Source organism: Nyctereutes procyonoides, unplaced genomic scaffold, assembly GCF_905146905.1.
Source record: "Nyctereutes procyonoides isolate TBG_1078 unplaced genomic scaffold, NYPRO_anot_genome, whole genome shotgun sequence".
In the NCBI taxonomy this organism is placed as follows: domain Eukaryota; kingdom Metazoa; phylum Chordata; class Mammalia; order Carnivora; family Canidae; genus Nyctereutes; species Nyctereutes procyonoides.
The window spans coordinates 13,374,110-13,392,944 of record NW_026575131.1 but is presented as its reverse complement, the minus strand read 5'-3'; positions in this window follow the sequence as shown (position 1 = coordinate 13,392,944).

Below are 18,835 nucleotides of genomic sequence, written 5' to 3'. Positions count from 1 at the left end.
TGTTATTTTACTCAAGGAAACAGGTCCAGCATTTGACAAACAATTGCACAGTCTAACTGTACAATTGGCTTTAAAAATTTCTAGACATTGAAACTATGTTGACAAGTAAAATATTCCCTCCTTAAACCTCCAAGGTCTCCATCTTTTCCAAAAAAAAATATATGGACCAGTTCTGCGATGACTCCAGCCTATCATATACAGACAGACTATAGGGTTTATTTGGGCTTTTTAAAGATGTACACTTGGCATGTGACACTCCAAAAGACCACACATCCACTGCACAAACCCAAGATAAGTGAGTCATAAATATCCTAGGGCATTTCTGAAATCTCTTAACACACTTTTCTCAGCACTCACTATAACACTATTCCTCCCAACTCAAAACTCTTGGCTCTATGGCCTAATTCTAATGTTGACCTTATGCCTTGAAATGGAATTTATCTTGATTTCCATGGCAGTTGACTCAATTCTCCATAGTCTACCTGAACATGGCTTTCCCGTTCTAGAATTAATACCTGACTGCTCCTCCAAAATTCTAGACACTGACTTGAATGTAGTAAAATGGGCTCCTATTTTCACATCTGGTGCATTTGCAGCTTTCCCTGGGGTTTCTCTCTTTTCTCCCAGCCACAATTTCTTTGATCATTTTTAAAAGGATTCAGAAAACTGCCTCTCACTCTGTTCTTATGTAACTCCCTGCTATCCCAACCTAGAATGCCATCATTTGTCTATTTTGGTTTTCAAAGCAAAGTTTAGCATTTTGTCAAGTATGAAAAATCAGTGCACTCTGAAATCATCCATTCCTTGCTTTCTCTCCTACTTAAATAAAGAGGAAACATATTTCTTTCTCTTGAAGTTTATAAACTATTTCTTATTTTTCTATTCCTATACTCCTAGGTGTCTTTTTATGCCATTCCTTGACTATATCTAACTCTTGCACTTCTTTGAAACAATGTGACACTATTTTATGTAGTACATTTCTCCCAAGGATTTCAGATTATATTTTCATTAATATAATATTTACTTTTGCTGTTTCTTCAGCAGAGAATAGTACAGCTTGTCCCTAAAGGAGAGGAATACACTTTAAAAAAGAAAAACCAATAAGGAAAAAGTACATTTTTGTTTTGTTGACAATCATAAAACTTTCAAGGAACAGAGATTATTAGTAATTCTGTAAAGAATTAAAGAGGACTAGAAATAGGGAAGAGGAAAAAATAAAGTCCCCAGAAAAGAGAAAAAGCTTGCATTTCTTGTTTTTTTACCCGACAAGCAAATAAAAGACTGTTTTAATACATTCACTTGATGACCTTTAAAAGCATCCATCTTCATGTATGGCATTAGAAGCACATAATGAGATTACTAGTTAGAGATTGTTATGAGAATAGGTCAAGTTAGTCACAAGCATGTTTTCATTTTGGTTCACTATATTATTTGCCACAGCACTTTACAAGGCAATGTGTGCTGATTTCAAGGAAATGCAACAGTGAGAATACTCCCTTGACCTTTCATCTCATTTTCTCCCTCATCTGGAGCATGATCTATATTAGAGTTAGGCATTTGAGTAAACCAAAGGTCTTTTGGAATGGCCAAGAGAGAGGAAACTGAAACCCATCACAATTTCCAGAATTTTCAGAAGATCTTTAAGACAGTCTTCTAGTACAGGAAGAGTAGGATATGCCTCAAAATCAACCTATTCATCCAGGGTCATTTAAATGCTACATCATTAGTGTCACTTAAATGACACTAATGATGGCTGCTAAAGTGATCTTTCCTTCATTAGAACACATCTATAGCATTTTTCTGGCACTTTAAACCATAGGCATTGAAGGCTTAAACTATTTGAGTGAGTGGAAGGTCCCAAGCCAACTGATTCTACTCAGCCAACCTAGACTAGTCCATAGGAAACTACTGGAACTGTGCTGCCCCAGCACAAAATAAAGGTTTGGGACCTCTAGCATTCATCCAAACAATTAGGATATCTGGTAGTCTTAAGTACCCATAAATTTTTAAAAGCTTCTAAGGCAGACCTGGGAATGAAAAGTGGTAGAGTAGAGGCTATCATTTCTTCTCATGATTCTTGCCTCCTATTCAATATTTGTGACTGTGACTTGAATTACTTTGACATACATTAAAAAAACAAAAATCTCTCCAGAGTATTCTAATGGAGAAACAGATTTGGAAACTATTTTGAAGGATGTGATTGTTTCCTCCCAATCCTGGGATGCTGCTAGTATGTTTTTATTTTTATTTTGATGAGAAACATGGTTTTTGTACTGTTATAGAAGATACCCAATTAACCCTTAGGTTTTCCATTTCACAAAGCTGAATCCATATACCTCTGGCAGTTCCACATGTGTCCTACAATTCCTCTGAGAAGTCGAGGGTAGCGGGGGACATGTGCTGCACTGATGTTTACCACATATGGCTGTTGGTCACAAGTCTTCATCTACTGAAGTTTTACTAAAAGTAGAAATAGTGTCTTTTATCTCTATCTCCAGTCTAAATAAGGGATGCCATGTAATTTCTAATCCTCAATTCCTGGATGAATTAATGAATAATATAAGATATAAAATAGCAGTGATTGCTCATTGTATCTCCTTACATACTCCACAGAACCTAATATAATTAATTTATTGCTTGTTTAAGAACTATAAAATACAGGTAAAGGGTAATCATTATTTTATGTGTTTGAAAAAGAAGTGCTTTGAAAATGAGAGGACCTAATCAGATCAGAGGTTTTTAAAATTTGTTTTAATTACAGACTCCTTCAGAATCTGACGAATGCTATAAGGCTCCCCCCTTCACAGACTCCAAAACCTCCAATATATACATATATTTTGAGGGGGTTTGTAAATTAAGTCGCCTCAAAACCACCATGGACTCCAGGCTAAAAACCACTAGATCAGCTCATCTCATAGAACTTCTACCTCTATCAAGATAAATAATCCTGAAGAAGGGCCAAGCCTACCAATATCAAGTCCTAAAAGAAACCCAGAGACTCAACCAATAGAAACGTGAAAGGCAGTCGCTTCTAAGACAAAAACTGCCCTGGCAAAGTGTGGGACTCTCTGGAGGTAAGTGTCTCTCTGCAAAGAGGTTTATTTATGTCCCCAGACCTAGATCAGCTGTTTGTGCAAGGCTGGTAGAGGGGAAGCATGTTTGCCTCAGGAGTTTATTGCAGGCAAATTATCTCTGGAAAATACTGCTAGGGAAAGTGCTGACCAAACAACATCTATATTTACACAGTTAGATATTCATTAAAGCAGAAAATGCCCACTAAATTTAGAGAACTGCTAAGTGCCAGATTCAAGAACAGACCAGTGCAGAAAAGTTGCCTCAAATTTGTTCCGAGAGTGTGCCAGGGATAAGCTGGGTTCCATGGCAATAACTTTTCCCTGGTGACCCTGACTATAAGAATGTCAAGTGTACCTCACAGGAAGCAAATTTTGTTTTTTCCTAAGGGAACATGATGAGGTCAGATAGTGGGATTTGATCCAGAACAGTAGCAATTATGTCTAAACAGGGAGTTCACTCTTAATATTCCAATGCACCCAATGAGAATATTACAGTCTGTATTATTTTGACATAAAATGTGACCAAATGGCATTCACAAGCCCCCTCTGTGAAATAGGAAATAGTTTTCTGTGCACAAATTATAGGGGAACTTAGATTGAAGAGTATGCTGAGAAAAGGGGGATAGAATAATCTCCATTCTTATATAAGAGACAACTAGGCCCAGGGAGGTAGGTAACTTTCCCAAAATCATAAAATTAAGTGAGAAGTTCCTAATTCCAAATCCATGAAATTCTTGCTATTCACATTATGATTGACAGTGCAGGAGCAGCAGCATTTGGGAGCTTGTTGGAAATGCAGAATTTTAAGCCCCAAGCCAGACTTGCTGAAGCTTAATCAACACCCTAATAAGAGCCACAAAGGTGTGTATACACGTATATAATGTATATGCTTAAGAAGCATTGCACCAGACAATGTGACCTTCTCAATATGGTCATGTTCTTATCATAATAACAGTTTGGGAGACAGGATCAAGGAAAGAATATTTAGTTGAGAGGGGAGAGGAGAGGTGATAAAAATATATGATTTGAAAAGATCTACTTTCAGAAGGGTGAAGGAAGATGCGAGACATAGTGAAGCATGGGAGCCTCAGGCCCTGAGGGTACCACTATCTTTGAAGCAAATAAAAGAAGATTCTGGAGCTGGGAGAGGAAAGCAAAAATGGAAGAAAGACCAGAGATAAGTTTCCTTTTTCCCTCAGTTCCCTCTATAGGTCTTATCACTAGGAATACAAATGCATTTCAGCACTAGCCTTTAAAAAATCTAGTAAGTAAATGCCTACTTATTCATCATCCAAGTCAAGCACAAATGACCAGCTTTCTTCTGGGATTTGTAGCTGATATTCAGAATGATGACCCTATGACATGTAATATCTACAGAGACTAATTCATTTGTCCATTGTGTTTAGTATGATTTTAGTTATAAGTAAGTTTTACTTCATTCTAATTCTAGAGGAAATGATGGCTCATTTGTGATGGTTTCTTTTATTTTTAGCCAATTAAAATCTCTATTCCTGAAAGCTGAAAAAAATACCCAGAATTATTCTCAAGGTATGAGGGATCTTGGAGTCATACATGTGATACCTCAATCCTCCAGTTATCTTTGTTCATTGCTAGTCCCTGAACTAAGAAAAGTGCTTGACTTTAAATAAGTACTAAATTAATATTTACTGAGTGAATGAATAAATCCCTTACAAATTGTCTGCCTTCTAGCTTCTCTTGAATTGGAAACGCAGAGACCTGTTTCTTAGTAGAGAATATCTGCTTGTTAGAAATTCTTTCGTTATACTCTGCCAAATTTTGCCTCCTTGCAATTTGTACCCAATCACTCAAGTTCAGAACAGAACAAATCTGCTTCCTTTTCTATATGAACAACCTTCAGCTATAAGCAATTACAGTGTTTTTCTAATCCACATACATATTACTACTAGATTACACTCCACTCTGTACATAATAATGCAAGGTTAATTCATGAAAGATATCAAGTTCATGATCACAAGCTTTCTATGCCTCCTTTAGGACTATCTAAAAAATGGATAGAATACATATTTAAAACCCAATTCAGGAGTTTTGAAGGCTTTGGGTTTCATGATGAATCATTTCTAGTGGTTCTGTACACAAGACAATGAGGACAGAGGACAAGCATGAATTATCAATGGAAAAATATTTTAAGATACTTTTCTTAAAAGGCCCATTTACCTCTCAGTTTTCCCACTCCTACTCCTTCAGGCACAGTTACAAAGAACCTCACTGATTCCAATTCCCTGAGTTCAATTTTCAAAGAGGCATATTATGATTGATTTCACCATGGGCTAACAGAGAAGGAAAATCCACTGGGTCTTCCCATGGTGTCAGCTTGGTCTCACTATGAAGCTCCATTTATTCCAGCAGACAGGTACTTGACCTTCGCAGGTCCTTAGAATGCTTAGCATTCTGCCTAACACCTCCAGCAAAGGCATTTCACCTGAAGACCTCAGCACTGTGAGAGAAAGCAGATTCACAAGTGCGCTCCAGGGGGATTTCGAAACAAACCTGCAGAAAAGGGGGGAGGTTGAGAGGGGAAAGAAATAAGCCAGGGAGGAGGGCAGTGGTGAGAACATGCAGAAATAAAGAGATAATGGGATGGTGGAGGAAGGAGCAAAAGGAGGGAGTTCTCAGAGACTAAGAAGAGGTGAAGGAAAAACAGTGAGATGGGAACTTACACTCTACGGAAAGATGGAAAGTGATGGTGCCTCCAATGGAGACTGGAGAGGGAAAAGGCAAATGGAGAAGTCAGTACCATATTCCAATCTTCTATGTGTAATCAACACCATTAGCATATGAGAAACCAGAAAAGCAAAGTTGGTAGTTATGGATAGCACCAACTCTTGGAAGATCAGAAATCAAGACCCACATCAATCATCTATCTATTCTTTCATATTATAGGTGAGTAATCTGAGACCTAGAGAATGGCAGTTTCTTAATTCAGCTAGGAGTTGATTGGTACCAGAATTAAGATAATAAATGTCTTACCTAAAAAGTTGTTTGTTAACAGAATTTACAGTCTTTTTCTAACCTTTTTTGAAAATAACAAAAGCAATGTGCCAAGCCTGCATGAAAAAATATTTTAGGAGGGCAGCCCCAGGTGGCTCAGTGGTTCAGCACCGCCTTCGGTCCAGGGCCTGATCCTCAAGTCCCGGGATCGAGTCCCACATCGGGCTCCTGGCATGGAGCCTGCTTCTCCCTCTGCCTTTGTCTCTGCCTCTCTCTCTCTCTCTCTCTTTGTGTGTGCATGTCTCTCATGAATAAATAAATAAAATCTTTGAATATACATATATATATTTTAGGAAATAAACAATGGCCACATATAATGACTAACTTATTGCTGTGTGGAAGCAGATGCTTCCTATAACAGTTGTGCTATAGGATAGAGATGAAAAGAACTAGCACCACTATCTCCTTTTACTATGTGCCAAAGCCAGCAGAATGATCACATCAAATAAGGACCCAAATCAGAGGGGGAAATAGTCCTATAATAAGCAATAATTTCCCCTTCCCTGATCTTAAGTTAGCCAGCTACCCATTAGGACTTCTAAATATGATGTCTCAGCAGAAATCAGTTAATGACACTTTTTTTCCACCTCAAGATAAGCAGCTCTGCACTATGCTCGGAAATCTCACTCAGCTCTACTCAGGGAAATTGAGGTCGGATGAAATATAAGCCTCCCTTGGCCCATTAAAAAAACAACGCATTTTTAAGCTAAGTTTAATCACAAGGTTTAATATCAGCATTTCCACACACAGGTATAGCTCCTACCCACTCCTCTGAACAAACATTTCTTTTAATCTGATCTGAAATCTTCAAATGCAGAATTAAATTCCACCCAAGCTAATCAGGCAGAGAAAGGTTGTTGAGACAAGAGATGAGATAAATATCTTTCTCTTAAGCCATAATCATTTGCAGAATTTCTCACCCAAGAGATGGGGTTCATTTTTATTGACAGTTTTGATGTAGTGATAAGCAGTGTTTCATGGGTTATTTTTATAGAAGTTCTTTGTTTCAGTTTAGTGAGTGGAAAAAGAAGCACTAATACTATTCTGGGTCAGAGTGGTTAGGCAGGTGAGCTATTTCCCAGAATCGTAGAAAATGTCTGTCTTACAGGAAGCCATTTTATGTATAAGTCCATAAGTATATGCATGTTTCCTTATCCACAAGAAAAAAAAAAAGGTTAGAGCAGGAGTGAGCAAACTTTCCTGTAAAGGGCAAGATAGTAAATATTTTAGACTTTGTGGGCCACACACTTTTTATTTTGACTATTTAATTCTTCCATTGTAGCTTGAAAGCACCCACAATGTATATAAAATGGGCATGGCTGTGTTCTAATAAATCTTTACAAAAACAAGTGATAGCTGAATTTTGTCTGTGGCCTGGGTGATAGTTTGCCAACTCTGGACTAAAGGGTTAACAACTTCTTAAACTAGATCTCTAGAAATCCATTGAGTAGAAAATACAAAATCTCATGTTTAGAAAGACTCTTATGCAAGAATCAGATCAACTGTCCATTTAGTTACCCAAATTGAACTCTACATGCTTTAAGTTCAAAAAGAGAGAAGAGAAAAAAATTAATTTAAAATAGTGTAGAACATTAACTTACCATTGCACTCAGTCAAATCAATGCCAGCTATGAGAGAAAGACCTAAGGTAAGAGGCAAGAAATCTCTTGTTTCTTTAGTCACTAACCTTTCCTAATTCTTGCCCCTCTGGAATGCCTCAGGAACTCTGGAACATTCTAGAACTCTCATCCCATGAGTGCCTTGCCCTACAGAGTGATGTTCTAGTTGTAGTGTTTGAAGACTCTATATCGCTTTCTTACTATGACACTCATAAGTTACTTAATTCAGTGCCCAATTAAAGACACAGCAATCATCTCCAAGGCTAGAAGACAAAGGAGGAGCATTTAACCTAGTGACAGAGTTTGCACTCTCCATAATGGTAACTGTATGACAGATTTTCAAGGGTAGTTGTAACTGCTGACCTTAAAATCTTACCTCAGGACAGGACAGAATGCCAGTATACTAGGCCAGCCCTATTCAATGCTTGAGGCCTCTCTGTTACATCCCCACACAGTTCACTGAGACAGTCAGTGATGAAATAAGTACCATAATAGGAAACTCATGACTTTTGGAAATGATGTATTTCCTCTTTGAACCACTGTATTAGGTATTTCTTCTTCAGATTAAGCTAAAATATCTGTCTTCCCAAAGCTTTGTGTATACTATGGATAATCCCAAAATAGAAAGTAACCACCTGCCACATGCTATCACTGAAATCCACAGCCATATACTATCATTTTCAAAATTTATTAATGTTGAAATTTTGTGTAAGGAATTTTAGAAGTTTCCCACATATGGGGTTCCTCCCTTGCCTATGAAATTTCGGTCCTACTTAGTGCCAAAGAGTAAAACAGAGTGGGTAGTAGATAGATGCCAATAAAGTGCTTGCTTCAATAGATGCTGTGTCTGAACCATTTATTTATCTTCTCTGCCTATGGGAAACTCATCACTTCAATAGGCTCATATTTATAACAGTGGATTTCATTTGGATGTCTTAGACATTTAACCTTTAGCCTCTGGAGATTTGGTTTGCTGATTTATAATTTTAAAAACAAAAGACTCAAAAAAAAAAAAAAAAGACTCCTGTGCATCCCACTGCTGAACAAGTGTCTACAGAAATGCTCTTATAATTATCTTAACTTTATTTTTAATAAGAAAAAGAAGCAACAGTGATACCTAAATCCTCTACGCCCTATTAAAAGATGCACTGCAACTAGAATTGGACAATTCCAGGCATAAATGACCTTCCCATATAAGCATGGTAACTATTTCTATTATATATCATCCATGCTTGAAAGTTTTCCTCTACTTGGTAGGTGGTTTCTGAAACCCTGCTAATGGGAAATAATGCCTTTTGTTCCCTAATTCAAGGATTAGCATGATTAAAATGCAAGCATTCATGATCTAAGTTTATATATATTTATATATAAATAGCTGATATAATTCCTGAGACTAGCCTACAGGCCGTAAAAGTGAGCAAAGATTAGGATAATACTGAAGCACTAAATCGGGGGCAGAGGGCAGTATGAAGAAAACAGAACTGGAAAAATATGAATGCTTAAAATAAACTTGGACTCATTAACAAATTTGCCTGGGGCAAAGCAATGAGACATAGAAAAGGAAGAAAAAGATAGATCCAAGAAGGCATTTGGCCATTTGTTGGATTGGTCTAAAAGGGTAGTCCAGCTTCTAAAACAGAAGTGACAGTATATGAATCCCCTTAATAACCCACAAATAGATCAATTTCAACACAAACCACCTTTACATCTTTAAATCAAACTGCCTACACCTTGAGGGACAAATGCTTCATTGTGCCCTATGGCCATCCTGAGGGCAGTAAGAATGATCAGAGATTCTACCTGCTGTCCATACCCCACCCCCTCAAACAAAACCCTGGAAACTCAACTCCAAAAGTACTGTTGATTAACATAACTGCTACTAATGGATTCGTGGATAGACAGAAGAAATAACTGTAGAATTCTCTCCATAACCCTAGTCTCTCTCTCGGACAATTGCCCGTTTCTCCAACTTATTTTTTCCCCAGAGATACTTAAAAACCTTGTTAGCTTGCAATGCCCACCTAGTACAATAAAAGCTAGTTGTATTGTATAAGCTAAGAAAAAACTGGTTCTTAACTAAATCTTGGTCTTCTGAGTATTCCAAGCAAGCTGTTAAGCCTCTGCTAGGTTATATTTATAATCATAATTGATCCTCACAATCCTGGTGGGAGGCTTCGAGGTCATAGTTTCTTCCTCATTTTACTACCAAGGAAAGTGGAGCTTAGGTTAGACTTGCTTAAAGCCTTAGATCCAATTGTACAATTTGGATATTAGATAAAATTCCTCCCTTTAACTTGAAAAAATCAAGTAGTACATTAGATGCTAGTGATAGTAAAGCACTATGACAAGTGCTAATGGCAAAAGTAAACATAGCATGGCACCAAACCTTATCTGAGGAGTTAAAAAAGGTTTCTCAAAGGAAGGAGTGACTCCTGAGCTAGGATGCTACTGAAGGTATAGAGGTATCAAGGTGAAGAAGTGGGGCAAGGATATTCTAGAGAGAAGTGACATCATGTGAAGACTGATGGCAGATTCTGGGCCTGAATTTAAATGTTTCTATTCTCCTTCACAAGTCATCACATAAAATGATCCTAATCCCTGTGATACATACCCCACCAAGAACCCACTAGGAAGCTCTCCACTCATCAGTAGAATTTCTCATGACATCCATTCATTTCTTCTTTCATTCATTTAACACTTAATGAATTACCACTCTAATATAAATAATAAAATAGAAATAACAAAATAGATAAGTGGTATTGAGTATCTACTATGTGCCAGTCATTTTATACACATTATTTCATTTTATCTTGTTATATACCTGCAAGGTAGGGACTATCTCCATTTTTTAAATCTCCATTTTACAATTAATAAATGAGGCTCATTGCCATTAAGTTAATTGTTGAAGGTCACACAACTACAAAGTAACTGAATCAGAATTCAACCTTTCAGTCTATCTGTCCCCCAAACCTGGGCTCTTTCCAGGATTTCACAACTGCCTCATTCCTCTACTCAAAAAAATATTTACTCATTACCTACTATGTGCTCTCTGCTATGGAAAACAGGTCCACAGACTCAGAATTTTAACATAGGGAATTTCTAAGAACTTCATTGTAGAAAGCAAAGACAAGGTTACTCACCTACCAATAGCTGAGCAACCACCATATTCCTATTCCAGAACACATCAAAATTACTACTTTCTTTTATACATGAGTACAACTTAAGTAAGACCCTCTCTGAAAATTACCTTGTGGTCAGCAGGGAAGGAAAATCATTGTGAACCCAGGTAGGTGAAAGACCTATGACCCTCAGCAGAGAAGGGGAGATGGACCTTTCAGTTTTATGTAGGCAAACTTCAAAAGGCTATTTGAAAAGAACACAGATGACATTCATTCAAAGGGGTGACAGAGTTTGTCTAGGAAAACATTAGACCCCTTTCACCTTGTTGAGACCTCGACTTACTTTCTGTAACTCCTGACTGAAGCATGCTTTTGTGATGGAAACCTGGCTTTTTCCTTACTTCTCTAGAAGCTGACATCTATGCTGAGTAACGCACTATGTCAAGGCTCACAGATAGAGAGAGAAAGTCCTTCCATGTGACCTTTCAATGCTAGACATTGACTTAGGAGCTTTTGAAGCAAAGGGGAAGGGAAGAAGAGACCATTCCTTCCCTCCTAGCAGCAATTAGTCACATAAAGGCCATGTTCATGGTGAAGAAATAGCACTCATACAAACTGTGACTTCCAAGATTTAGTGGTGGTGAGAGCAGTTTTCAGAACAATCCAATGTCAGGATTTGGGGGATGGCTTCAAACCTGGTCCCCAGACTTCACAAAAAATCTGTGTTCCCTAATATTCATTTAACAAATTCTTTTATGCTAATCCAGCTAAAGTCAGCCTCTGTCTCTTGCAGATAAGAACTCTGATACAGTGGACATTTGCAGATTTGGTCTGCTCAGCATCCTAATTTAGCCTTTTCTTTTAATAATGACACAATAAAAAAATCAGTTTGTCCATCACAGAGGCTCCCCCATCCTTCCCTGCCACAAATACTCTTTACCATTGAATACCACGCTAATCAATGTATCCTGTTCCCCTGAATACAGTAACTCATCCAGGTAAGGCACGTAATGTAATATGGGTCCAACAGCTTGACCTGGCGTTTTGGTTTTTATCTGAAACTAAGAAGGAATACTTGTACATCAGAGAGTAAGAGTAACTCAGTTTGTGAAATGTAAAATGGTAAGTGCCATTACCTTCTTTTTTTTTTATAAGGCTTTTGAATCAAAGACATTTTTTTTAATTTCTTTTAATTTTTATTTATTTATGATAGTCACAGAGAGAGAAAGAGAGAGAGGCAGAGACATAGGCAGAGGGAGAAGCAGGCTCCATGCACCGGGAGCCCGATGTGGGATTCGATCCCGGGTCTCCAGGTTCGCGCCCTGGGCCAAAGGCTGGCGCCAAACCGCTGCGCCACCCAGGGATCCCGTGCCATTGCCTTCTTACCAGCCTAAAGTAACCTGGTTCAGTAGAGCTCATACAAGGGCTCCGACAGAATGAAAGAAAAAACTCATAGGTAGTTTAAGTTCCCTATCATCAAACAAATAAAGAACTTTAGGCCCAGAGAGGGGAAGAGAGTTGCACAAGGCTATACAGCTCTTAGAAACCAGAATGCAAATTTTCTCCACCACTTATCAACATTTGCACGCCCTCTCTCTATTCCCTACCATAATTTAACCTCATAGGACTAATTAGTACCTCGACTATAAGTATTTACTGGAGGAGGCTAGATAAGGGCAGGTTTAAGTCTCCACTGCATCTTCAGTGCATAGAACAGCATGGAGCATAGAGCAGATGCCAAATACATATTCTTAAATAAATTATTTTTTTTTCTTAAATAAATTAATAAGTTTTTCCTAGTTCCCAATTAGCTAAGTGCAAATGTGAGTGATTGACACTACTGATTATTAAATGCATGTATTTCCACATGCAAATACATGCTACCACTAAAACATGTTCAGGACCTTTTATATTTTTCAGTGTTGATCCAGAAAGAAGGCTTGGAACAGTTAACCTGCATCTTTGGGTACCTAAAGCATCCTCCAGTGTCTGAAGACCAAATTTTTACATCTCATCCTACTGGCTATGAAATTAATCAATCAATAATTCCCTCACTCTCAGGTGTTCCCACCCATTTACTTGTCTGGTGTTTGGTCTTACCACAGAGATAATTTATATTTATAGAAATAATAGGTCTTTTAGCATCAAAGACATCTCCAACTCCATATTCTCACTTCTCTAGCTCACCACTAGGCCAACTCCTTGGGTATGGTCATCATGTTGTTGGAGTTAGTAGCACTTCATTGAAGGAGACTTTCTGTACCTTTCATTTAGTAAAGACAGCTGACACGGCAGTCAGTGGAGGCTGTTTTCCAAGTAGGCTATTAATTATCTGTGAGATTATGATGGAGTATTTATCAACACCCAGTCATCGTCCTCTGTACCTTTCATACAGGAAGAAGTAATTTGCTCTGTCCCCAAAATATTTTCAAATCAATATTTCTGTTTTATGTGATAATATTTTACCTTCAGGGTCACTTTCTCAGAATCACTTGTATCATTGGCAAAGTATGAACCAAAGGGCATGAGTTGACTTCTGGAACACGCTGGTATAATTGGCCCATGAATGGTCTCTGCCTATTGATCTCCCCTCTAATCACCAGGATGATTTATGTTCTGTTACCCTTATCATTCTGCTTATCTCCATACATTTCTCTATTTGTACCCTTTTCCAGAATGAAGCCATCAAGATTTTAAGTCCGTTCTGCATCTTAACAGACAGAGAGGCATCTATTAGTACAGACCTAGACTCTGGAATTGACCACTTCCTCCTTGTCTTCAAGCTAAAAACTATTTATCTTTCTGGACACTGAGCCCCTAAGAATAATATTTCTATGTTTTTTTTTTTTTTTATGATAGTCACAGAGAGAGAGAGAGAGAGAGGCAGAGACACAGGCAGAGGGAGAAGCAGGCTCCATGCACCGGGAGCCCAACATGGGATTCGATCCCGGGTCTCCAGGATCGCGCCTTGAGCCAAAGGCAGGCACCAAACCGCTGCGCCACCCAGGAATCCCTAATATTTCTATGCTTAAGTCATGCATTGCATATTGCATTCTGCATTTGCAGCGTCTGGGTCTGGTTGCCCTGCCCAATACCTGGGATAGGGAAGCTGAAGAGATTACAAGAAAGCATTGATTTCATTTTAACCTAGTGCCCTCATTGCTAGACAACCCAGGGAGATTCAATTCAAGGATTATCTACAGTGTGCCAAGGCATCATCACACTAGGCATCCTTTAAAATTACCAAAGGCCAAAAATACAGTCTTTGCCTTCATGGAGATTATTATGGTCTAGATGTTTGTATAAGTAACCAAGGCAGAATGTTGCAAATTACAATGAAAACTAAATAGAGATTTTGAGAGTTAGGGGAGGAAAACTGGAAAACATAGAATTTTCAAAAAGCCACAAACTCATCATTTTTTAAAAGATTTTATTTATTTATTCATGAGAGACACACAGAAAGAGACAGAGACATAGGCAGAGGGAGAAGCAGGCTCCCTGTGGTAAGCTCGATATGGGACTTGATCCCAGGATCATGCCGTGAGCCAAAGGCAGATACTCAAACACTGAGCCACCCAGGCATCCCACCACAAACTCATCTTTTTGGAGCCCACTGCTGGCACTCTAAAAATGTAGTTATTAGTTAGTCCAAATGGTCCAACCAAAGGAGGAAGAATGCCCAGATGGATCAAAAACATATAAATGTCTTATACAAAGTCACCAGATCTTGAACTAAGCAGCAGCCTAGAAAAATTCACAGAGTGCCTCTTATCTCCTTTGTCATAGATTAATCGATCATATAAGTGTGGGTTTATTTCTGGGCTCTTTAATCTATCCTATTGATCCATGTGTCTATTTTAATGCCAGTGCTATACTGTTTTGATGACTATCGTTTTGTACTAATGTTTGAAATCCAGGAGCATGATACTTCCAGGGTTGTTCTTCTCTCTGAAGATTGCTTTGTCTGTTTGGTGTCTTTTGTGGTTCTATACAAATTTTAGGATCCATTGTTCTAGTTCTGTGAAAAATGCCTTTGGTATTTTCTTGGGAATTGCACTGAATACATAGATTGCTTTAGGTAGTAACAAATCCCACTTGATCATTGTATATGGTCTTTTTAATGCAATGTTGAATTCAGTTTGCTAATATTTATTGAGGATTTTTCCATCTCTGTTCATCAAGGATATTAGCCCATAATTTTCTCTTCTTTTCTTCTCATTTCCTTTCTTTTTTCCTTCATTTCATTTTTTCTTTCTGATATTGAGAATCTGCATAAAAAGGAATACTAAAAGAAGTCCAAAAGAAGATTGACATTGCTTTTGGGTATGATGAAAACAAGGAGAATTGGTGGTTTGAGTATTTTTGTTTGTCTTCTGTTTGGTGAGCTAAGTGCAATGACCCAGAAATCCTGGCAATCCTACTGGAAGAAAAATGGTGGCAAACAGACAAGAAGACCTTCCCTCTTACCCCTCCTCCCACCACCAAGCACCAGCTCTGTTCAGCAGCAAGGTTGATCTAATCATTAAATTGCTATATAGTAGATGCTCAATAAAAGTTTTATGCAAATGAGTTACAGAAAGATAAAAACAGCACAGTGATTAAAAACATGGGCTTTCTCTCCACTTACAATATGTACACTTCTGTGTGGATATTACACTTCCAAAGAAAAAGTTTAGTTTAATTTTGTTTTTAATGAGCTCTCAAACTAGTCTTAATGGATTAAAATCCCTGCTTTGACAGTTTCTGGTCATGACATTGAGCAAGTCACTTCATATTTCATCTCTCTAAGCTTCATCTCTAAGAAGGAGGTATTATAGTACCCAGTGTCATGGTAAGGATTCGCTGAGATGCATGCCAAGTACTTAGCATAGTGCAGAACACACAGGAAGAACTTAACAAATGCAGCCATTGCAGTTAATATGGATGAATGAATGTTAATCTCCATCTCAACTCTGGACACTTCTGCGACTTACTGAGTACATGCTGCGTGTCAGGAAATATGCTAGATGTTGTTCTAGGAACTTGGTCAAATTCCTGTTCATACCTTCAAGCCTTCCTCATATTTGCTAAATTGGTATCAAATTTTTTCTCTTTTGTACTATTGTCTCTTTTACTAAAATAAGGCAAAGCAATCTCTGCACCTTTCCCAAAGGTAAATATTAAATTTTGTAACAAGTGGAACAGATAAAGCCTGCAAATTCTTGTGCAAAGATTCTTTCTAGAACAGTTGCTATTAAACCTCAGTTCCCACCTTTATCACTGTTAGGGGTTGAATTGTGTCCCCCTAAAAGATCCTGAAGTTCTAACCTCTCAGTACCTGTGAAGGGACTTTATTTGGAAATATAAGTTTGTATATGATCAAGTTATAATGATGTTATTGGGGTGGGTCTTAATCCAGTATCTTTATAAAAAGGGGAAATTTGGACACAAAGACAGACATGCTCAGGAGAAAGACAATGTGAAGACACACACTGGCCACTTCTTCATAGGAAGAAGATTAGAGTGATTAGAGTGATGCATCTATAATACAAGGAACACCAAGGTCTACTGACAAACACCAGAAGCTTAGAAGAAGGAAAAAGGTCTATCCCCAAAGCCATCAAAGAAAACGTGGACCTGCAGACATTTTGGACTTCAGCCTCCAGAACTGTGAAACAAATTTTTGTTGTTTTAAGCCATCCAGTTAGGCACTTTGTTAAAGCAGCCCTAGCAAACCAAAACAATCACTATTACCAAAACCTCTTTTGGGGGCTGGTGATTTACAGAAAATTAAAAGCTCCAAAGCATATAGCCAGCATGTAGGGCTCATGCAAGTGGCATGCTCAAGAGTAAGGCTAAATGACAAATTTCTTGTTTTTAACATCAAGAGTAGATACATAACAGCATTAAACGCTAGCTAGAGTAAAGTGAAATGTCTGACCTCAGCACTGAGAAAGCCCTGTGGAAAAAAAATACTTAACATAGTTTCATATGTTAAGTAATCCTTAGAGAGTCTTTCTTGAGGGGCTTTAAAATAAAGAGGTCTAAAATGAAGGAGAATACTGATCTTCAAGAAGAATGGGACAAATGCTGAGGTGTCAGATGTGGGATAAGTGAAGCTCCACAGTTAGCAAACTATGGCCTCCAGACAAAATCTGTCCATCACCCATTTTTGTAAATAAAGTTGTATTGGAACACAGCTATGCTCACTTACTACATATTGTGTATGGCTGCTTTCATGCTACAACAGCAGAATTGAATGGTTGCAACAGAGATCACATGGCCTGTAAGGCCTAATATATTTACTACCTAGCTATTCAAAGAAAAAGTTTGCTGAACTCTGGAGTGTTCTATATTAAAGGTTCTCAAACTTCAGCAGGTATCAGAATCACCCGAAGGCCTTGTTAAAACTCAGATTGCTGAGTCCCCTAGATTTTCTGACTCAAAATATCTGGACTAGGGCCTGATCATCTGCATTTCTAACAAGTTTCAATGACCACACTTTGAGAACCATGCTTTAAGTTTATACTGAACCGATGAACCTAGTAAGAGTGATTTAAGGAGAGGAGAGAGGAAGAGTAGTTGATTAAAAAACTGTTTGAGTTGAAAAAGAAGAACACATTTGGGCAACTTATACTACCTGATTTCAAATTTACTATAAAGTAAATAAACGAGACAGTGTGGTACTGTCATAATGATATACTACCAGATTAACAGAACAGCATAGTCTAGAAGTAAGCCATCACATATACAGTTAACTGATTTTTGACAAAGATAAAAAGGTAACACAATGAAGAAAATATTGTCTTCTCAACAAATGGTGTTGGAACATTTTGATGTCCATAAGCAAAAAATAAATAAATAAACTTCAGTTCACTCTTCACACCTACATAAAAAAGGAGAACAGCAGGTTTTTCTTCATGACTTGTAGGAAAGATAAACTCAGAAGCAGATTAGGTCAGACACTGGTGCATGAACTACACCTCAATGTTTATACAAGAAAGAACATTAAAAAAGAAATTTGACGGATGTGATAATACAGTGTTCTATGCCATCCACTCAAACTCTGTATTAGTATCAGGAAAAAAATTGCTGAGGCTCTATCATGAAGAGTACTCAGCCTAAAGGTGAGAAAACAAATTGTAACTTTCAGTTAACACTTTAGCAAAAGAAACTATTCAAACATCCTTAAAGAGAGAAGATACTGGGATCCCTGGATGGCTCATCTGTTTAGCGCCTGCCCAGGGCGTGGTCCTGGAGTCCCAGGATCGAGTCCCACATCGGGCTGCCAGCATGGAGCCTGCTTCTCCCTCTGCCCGTCTCTCTCTCTTTCTCTCTCTCTCATGAATAAATAAATAAAATCTTTAAAAAGAGAGAGAGGATACTCTATTTTCAAGTATTGCTGAATGAATACCTTACTCCATGTGACTCAGCCACCCCATCACCACCCCACCACCATGTAGAATTTTGCCAACTACTAAGGATTTTGCCACCATCAGCCGCAAAGTGTATTTGCCAATGCTCTGAAATCTATTCCAGGATTCTCTTAATATACAGAGAAATCCCCCACATCATGCATTTGTCAAAATGTTGGCAGCACACAGGACTCTATGAACTATGTACCCAGAACAGGAGAGAAAGCTAAAAGTAAAGAGTTAATTAATTGGCTTTGAGGTGTTGGTTAAAAGATAGTTGGACTTGAGTTTGACAACTATATATATGAGGGACAAACAAATCCAAAAGTCACCTGAATAATCCAGGCCACATGATTTCATCTAAATTAGACCAGACAATTATGCTGAAAATAAGTTAACTAACTCTTTATTTGCCTGGTCTAAGGGAAATATGAGTAGAGAGAGATGGTAAAATAGATAACCCCGGAGCAAGGAAACACAAAGAGGGAGAACCCAGGTCTGCTTGCCAAAGAAGACTCCACACTTGAACTGAGTCTTAAAGAATGACTGGTATTCCTATTAGAGGTACTTGTGAGGTAGAGAGGAGATGGAGCTGTGGA